This window comes from Entelurus aequoreus, linkage group LG16 (assembly GCF_033978785.1).
Source record: "Entelurus aequoreus isolate RoL-2023_Sb linkage group LG16, RoL_Eaeq_v1.1, whole genome shotgun sequence".
NCBI lineage: Eukaryota > Metazoa > Chordata > Actinopteri > Syngnathiformes > Syngnathidae > Entelurus > Entelurus aequoreus.
In genome coordinates this window covers 13,922,668-13,930,113 of record NC_084746.1, presented here as the reverse complement: position 1 = coordinate 13,930,113, position 7,446 = coordinate 13,922,668, and the positions used below count along the sequence as shown (strand labels likewise).

The 7,446-nt window shown below is 41.5% G+C and overlaps 1 pseudogene; it reads left to right on the top strand.

The window, feature by feature from the left end:
• The window catches only part of LOC133630618 (pyroglutamyl-peptidase 1-like), a 29,846-nt pseudogene that overhangs the window by 143 nt on the left and 22,257 nt on the right, over nt 1-7,446 (top strand).

Sequence of the window (7,446 nt, the reverse complement as noted above, 5' to 3'; positions counted from 1 at the left end):
AATGGGCAATAAGAGGAAAGTTTTAGTAACAGGTAAGCGATACTTTCTTAATAAACGACGGCGTCAATAAAGTAAATTGTCTCGACTTTTTGCGAGGGGGTTGAATGGCGGGCGATACTGTACATTTTGTTGTCGATGTAATACCAATTAATACTGTTCATGTCCAATATTGCCGATGTTAATATCGATATTTTTACTTAAATTGTTTCCCAAATCATTGACTGATTACGGGACTTTTGCTTTTAACTTGTCGTTAATAAGATACACGATAGCCAAAATAATAATATATCAACAAATTATTCGGCTACAATTCTTCCCTTTTTCCCTTTTTATTACATACAATATTTTGATCAAAATAAGTCAAATAAATATACAATATCAAAAACGACTAATGCCCCCCCTGTTATTATTTATGAACAATATTATGTTTATCAACTTTGAACAACACAGCAAAAAATTCTAATTGTGAGACTGAACAGAGATGCCGATACTACCCTCGACACTATCAATATTTGCATCGCTCTGCCCACCCTTATTGGCTATTAATACTGGGTATTGACAGGTCTATGAGCAGAAACCATAATGGTTCTAAACTCTTCTTTTGTTCAACCACACTGGAGAATAAACATTTGATTGTTATTAATGTTTAACTTGGGTCTTTAGACTTTGATTTATGGGACTTATTTTACTCTTATCGCCTGTTTCTTCACACAGAGATATGCATCTTCACTCACGACTGTGCAATGTGACACATACTGTACATACTTGCATGCTTAGTACGCTTCAATAAGCAATTACGGTTCAATACTGAGGCCTCAAGCAGGTTTTCAAACTTTTGTGAAACATTTTTCCCTGCCATTTAAGTATAGCAGGCATGTGAAGTGTTTGCGGCATTTTTAAACATTCTTTTTTGCGTCTAAATATCACTACCACGCTTTTTTAAAGGCTTACTGAAACCCACTACTACCGACCACGCAGTCTGATAGTTTTCCGTTAAACTTCCGGTTGAAAACGTCTCGGTATGATGACGTAGGCACATGACGTCAATCATTGAAACGGAAGTATTCGGACACCATTGAATCCAATACAAAAAAGCTATCTTTTCATCTCAAAATTCCACAGTATTCTGGACATCTGTGTTGGTGAATCTTTTGCAATGTTTTCAATTAACAATGGAGACTGCAAAGAAGAAAGCTGTAGGTGGGATCGGTGTATTAGCGGCTGGCTGCAGCAACACAACCAGGAGGACTTTGAGTTGGATAGTAGACGCGCTACCGTGAGTACAGCTTTGGCTTCCAAACATTTGATCGCTTGCCCGTACGTGTGTGGCGCTATGTGCATGTCACGTACGTAACTTTGGGGAAATATATGTTTCTTGCCGACTCTAACGGCGGCCGGGGTGTCGTCGATAGCTACAACGCCCGCCGCCGCGCCGCTGTCCTCACCTTGACTTCCTCCGTCTCCGGGCCGCCGACAGCACCGATCATCGTGGTGAAGTCCTTCGTCGCGCCGTCGATTGCTGGAACGCAGGTGAGCACGGGTGGTGATGAGCAGATGAGAGCTGGCGTAGGTGGAGAGCTAATGTTTTTAGCATACCATATTTCCATGAATTGGTGCCGGGAATATGGTATTTGCATGCCTCGAATTACAGCCGGGTCAAACTCGTTTCGCAAAATAATTAGCGCATGCTTGGCACTTCCGCCGGGTCAAATATGAGTCATTAAATGACTCCCGCCACCTGGTGGTAGAGGGCGCTAGTGATCCTTCTTGCGACTGCTGGTATGCAGAAGAGTGCTGCAGAAGAAGACAACCGGCAGCAAGAGTGCGCAGCCATTGTTTGCTTGGACTTTTACCATGGAGGATTACATATCTAAAATAAAACAGTTTTCTAAACTGGACTTTCAATCGAAGCAGGAGGTAATACTTAAAAGGAAGATCTCCATCGACACAGAGAGACTTTTAAAACTGAAGAAAGATAAGGAAGACTTCTATATCGATGCTTTTCTTCAAAAGAGGCTGGCATGGACTCATTTATACCTAAAGGTAAGACAATAACAACGTTTTTTCTATTAAATGTGCTTTTCATGATAAGGTAAGCGCCGGAGTGAGAAGAGGTTTTAAAATGATTAGCTCATGCTTGGCCATCCCGCAGGCTTCTGGTAAGCGCTGGAGTGACAGGAGGTTTTAAATTAATTAGCGCCCCTGCGGCTATTCAAGGAAATACGGTAGCTCTGTCGAGGTCCCGTAGCTAAGTTAGCTTCAACGGCGTCGTTAGCAACAGCATTGCTAGGCTTCGCCAGGCGGTACAGCATTAACCGTGTGGTTACAGGTCCAGAGTTTGGTAGTATTGTTGATCTTCTGTCTATCCTTCCAGTCAGGGGCTTATTTCTTTTGTTTCTATCTGCATTTAAGCACAATGCTATCACGTTAGCTCCGTAGCTAAAGTGCTTCGTCGATGTATTGTCGTGGAGATAAGTCACTGTGAATGTCCATTTCGCGTTCTCGACTCTCATTTTCAAGAGGATATAGTATCCGAGGTGGTTTAAAATACAAATCCGTGATCCACAATAGAAAAAGAATAAAGTGTGGAAGCCAATGATCCCTTGTACCTAAGTTATGGTCAGAGCGAAAAAAGATACGTCCTGCACTGCACTCTAGTCCTTCACTCTCACGTTCCTCATCCACAAATCTTTCATCCTGGCTCAAATTAATGGGGTAATCGTCGCTTTCTCGGTCCGAATCGTTCTCGCTGCTGGTGTAAACAATGGGGAAATGTGAGGAGCATTTCAACCTGTGACGTCACGCTACTTCCGGTACAGGCAAGGCTTTTTTATCAGCGACCAAAACTTTATCGTCGATGTTCTGTACTAAATCCTTTCAGCAAAAATATGGCAATATCGCGAAATGATCAAGTATGACACATAGAATGGATCTGCTATCCCCGTTTAAATAAGAACATTTCATTTCAGTAGGCTTTTAATGAACTATCAAAAGAAATAGGAGCCAAACAAAATTTGTTGCACGCTCGCCTCAGCCGCAAGTACTTCCTGTTCCTCTTGCCTAAACGCCGCACACGGACACCTTCAGAGGCGCCGAAACAAGCTCGGCAATTAGCATTATTCATAAAGATTGTATTATTATGGTTGCGTTTCATATAGGGCTGCAACTAATGATTAATTTGATAATCGATTAATCTGTCGATTATTACTTCGATTAATAATCGGATAAAAGAGACAAACTACATTTCTATCCTTTCCCGTATTTTATTTGAAAAAAAATAGCATTCTGGCACCATACTTATTTTGATTATTGTTTCTCAGCTGTTTGTACATGTTGCAGTTTATAAATAAAGGTTTATAAAAAAAAATTACCTCTGCGCATAGCATAGATCCAACAAATCGATGACTAAATTAATGGCCAACTATTTTTATAATCGATTTTAATCGATTAGTTGTTGCAGCCCTAGTTTCATTAAGTGTACATTTTGGCAGCTCTCGTACTCGATTGACACAATGGGCAATGTGCATATTTAAAGTTTTAAAAGTGCCCTATTATTTTATTTTTAAAGCAATTTTGAATGTCTCAGAAGTTTTGCAAGAGTGCGTTCGTCAAAATCGAGCCTTTATGCTGGATTTTATCAATCAATGATTACTTATATTGCCCTAAATCACGAGTGTCTCAAAGGGCTGCACAAGCCACAAATACATCCTCGCATTTTAGACAGTTTACTGGAAACGTGCTGTTTTGTGTGTCTTTAGCTTTAATGCTAATGAGCTGTCCTTGTTCTTGTCTGCAAGAACAAGCACTTTATCCATATTTTGCTGGATAAAATGTACTGTAAGGCTTGTTCAGCATAATAGACGTAATAGCACTACATGAAGGAGGGAAAAGTGTATGCATTTGAACAATCGTATGTGGACTGTGTAGATATGTGTATAAGTACAGTCGTGGTCAAAAGTTTACACACACTTGTAAAGAACATAATGTCATGGCTGTCTTGAGTTTCCAATCATTTCTACAACTCTTATTTTTTTGTGATAGAGTGATTGGAGCACATATTTGTTGGTCACAAAAAACATTCATGAAGTTTGGTTCTTTTATGAATTTATTATGGGTCTACTGAAAATGGGAGCAAATCTGCTGGGTCAAAAGTATACATACAGCAACATACATGATCAATTTTGGTGATGTAGAAAAGTTACAATCAAGTCAAATTAGTTTCATGGCCTCTTAACTTAATGTGAGTGATTATGATTGACGACACCTGTTGACTTCTCTGAGCCCATTTAAATAGGGCTCATGTGATGCAGTCATAAGACTCGGTTACAAACGCGACAATGGGAAAGTCAAAGGAACTCAGCACAGATCTAAAAAAACGAATCATTGACTTGAACAAGTCAGGAAAGTCACTGGGAGCCATTTCAAAGCAGCTTAAAGCCCTACTGAAATGAAATGTTTTTATTTAAACAGGGATAGCAGATCCATTCTATGTGTCATACTTGATCATTTCGCGATATTGCCATATTTTTGCTGAAAGGATTTAGTAGAGAACATCGACGATAAAGTTCCCAACTTTTAGTCGCTGATAAAAAAGCCTTGCCTGTACCAAAAGTAGCGTGACGTCACAGGTTGTGGAGCTCCTCACATTTCCCCATTGTTTACACCAGCAGCGAGAGCGATTCGGACCGAGAAAGCGACGATTACCCCATTAATTTGAGCGAGAATAAAAGATTTGTGGATGAGGAACGTGAGAGTGAAGGACTAGAGTGCAGTGCAGGACGTATCTTTTTTCGCTCTGACCGTAACTTAGGTACAAGGGCTCATTGGATTCCACACTTTCTCCTTTTTCTATTGTGGATCACGGATTAGTATTTTAAACCACCTCGGATACTATATCCTCTTGAAAATGAGAGTCGAGAATGCGAAATGGAAATTCAATCAATCAATCAATGTTTATTTATATAGCCCTAAATCACTAGTGTCTCAAAGGGCTGACAGTGACTTTTATCTCCACGACAATACATCGGTGAAGCACTTTAGCTACAGAGCTAACGTGATAGCATCGTGCTTAAATGCAGATAGCAACAAAAGAAATAAGCCCCTGACTGGAAGGATAGACAGAAGATCAACAATACTACTATCAGGAGACACCGAACCAAACACTGGACCTGTAACTACACGGTTAATGCTGTGCCGCCTGTCGAAGCCTAGCAATGCTGTTGCTAACGACGCCATTGAAGCTAACTTAGCTACGGGACCTCGTCAGAGCTATGATAAAAACATTAGCGCTCCACCTACGCCAGCCCTCATCTGCTCATCAACACCTGTGTTCCAGCGATCGACGACGCGACGAAGGACTTCACCCGATCATCGATGCGGTCGGCGGCTAGCGTAGGATAGCGCGTCTGCTATCCAAGTCAAAGTCCTCCTGGTTGTGTTGCTGCAGCCAGCCGCTAATACACCGATCCCACCTACAGCTTTCTTCTTTGCAGTCTCCATTGTTCATTAAACAAATTGCAAAAGATTCACCAATACAGATGTCCAGAATACTGTGGAATTTTGCGATGAAGACAGAGCTTTTTCATACAATGTGTCCGAATACTTCCGTTTCAACCATCGACGTCACGCGCAAACGTCATCATACATAGACGTTTTCAACCGGAAGTTTCGTGGGAAATTTAAAATTGCACTTTATAAGTTAACCCGGCCGTATTGGCATGTGTTGCAATGTTAAGATTTCATCATTGATATATAAACTATCAGACTGCGTGGTCGGTAGTAGTGGGTTTCAGTAGGCCTTTAAGGTCCCAAGAGCAACTGTTCAAACAATTGTTGGTAAGTATAAAGTGCATGGCACAGTTTTGTCACTGCCACGATCAGGAAGAAAACGCAAGCTATCACCTGCTGCTGAGAAAAAATTGGTCAGGATGATCAAGAGTTGCTGGAACACATGTGTCAGTGTCCACAATTAAGCGTGTTTTGCTTCGCCATGGACTGAGAGGCTACCATGCAAGAAGGAAGCCCTTGCTCCAGAAGCGACACCTTAAGGCTCGTCTAAAGTTTGCTGCTGATCACATGGACATAGATAAGACCTTCTGGAGAAAAGTTCTGTGGTCAGATGAAACAAAAATCGAGCTGTTTGGCCACAATACCCAGCAATATGTTTGGAGGAGAAAAGGTGAGGCCTTTAATCCCAGGAACACCATCCCTACCGTCAAGCATGGTGGTGGTAGTAGTATTATGCTCCGGGCCTGTTTTGCTGCCAATGGTACTGGTGCTTTACAGAGTAAATCACCAAAATGATTCCCGAGCGCAGCCACAGCTGCTGCTCACCGCTCCCCTCACCTCCCAGCGGGGTAAACAAGGGTATGGGTCAAACGCAGAGAGTAATTTCACCACACCCAGTGTGTGTGTGTGACTATCAGTGGTAATTTAACTTTATGTAGAACGTCCGGGGGGCCGGATTGAAAATGTTAATGCCCAGGTCTGCCCTACACTCCCATTTTAAAACCGCAAGGCATGCTGGGTTTGCTGAAGAAAAACAACACGGGTAAATCTCCCGAAGCTCCCAAGTCTGTAGCTCACTGAATAGTTTGGCATGGAATCCCGTGCATTATTTTTAAGGTGTGTAGTGAAGCCTGTTTTCTTCTTCTTGTGTTCATGTGTGAAGGTCCTCTAATCTCTGGAACAAATAAGTAAAGGAGATGATAGATTTGTCTGACATTTGGCGCTCATAAACAAGGACACATACCGTTGGAAGGTCATTCAAAGGTCAATTTTTCCGTACAAGGCGACCTTTAAGTTTTATTTTGGATTTGTTGCGTTGCTCTGCAGGGTTCGAGCCCTTCGGAGAACATGCTGTGAACTCCAGCTGGGTGGCAGTGCAGGTAATGACTAACTTCTTAATATTCAACTCACCACACAATACATCAGTGCAGGGGGGTCAAACTCGTCTTTGGTGAGGGCCACATTGCAAGTATGGGTGCCCTCAGAGGGCCACTTCCAACTGTAAATATTGATGAATTTAAATGTATACTAGCCTCCTTACACAATTTGCATAGGCAATTGTGTTTGATCATTGTCATTTTAATCCAACTTTTTTTATTGGCATTTTCAAATACAGAAAAAAGTGCAAGTCGAAACAGTACAATTTTAAAGTCAGAAAATTATTCACACCCTTTCCCTTAAAACCCAAATCCCCCTCCCACCCCAACAAGGGACATATGGCACAATCATATAACAAGTAAGACGGCAAAGACAGACATTCTCACACACACACACACATACAAGGCCAGAGACAGACAAACAGGCTGAAAGGAGAGAAAGGGAAAAAATAAAATAAAATAATAATAATAAATAAACGGGAGATTATTCCTCATCTGCGTCTGGGGATAAATCAAGAGAGTTGACATACAGCAAAAAAGGACTCCATGAGCTTTCAAACGC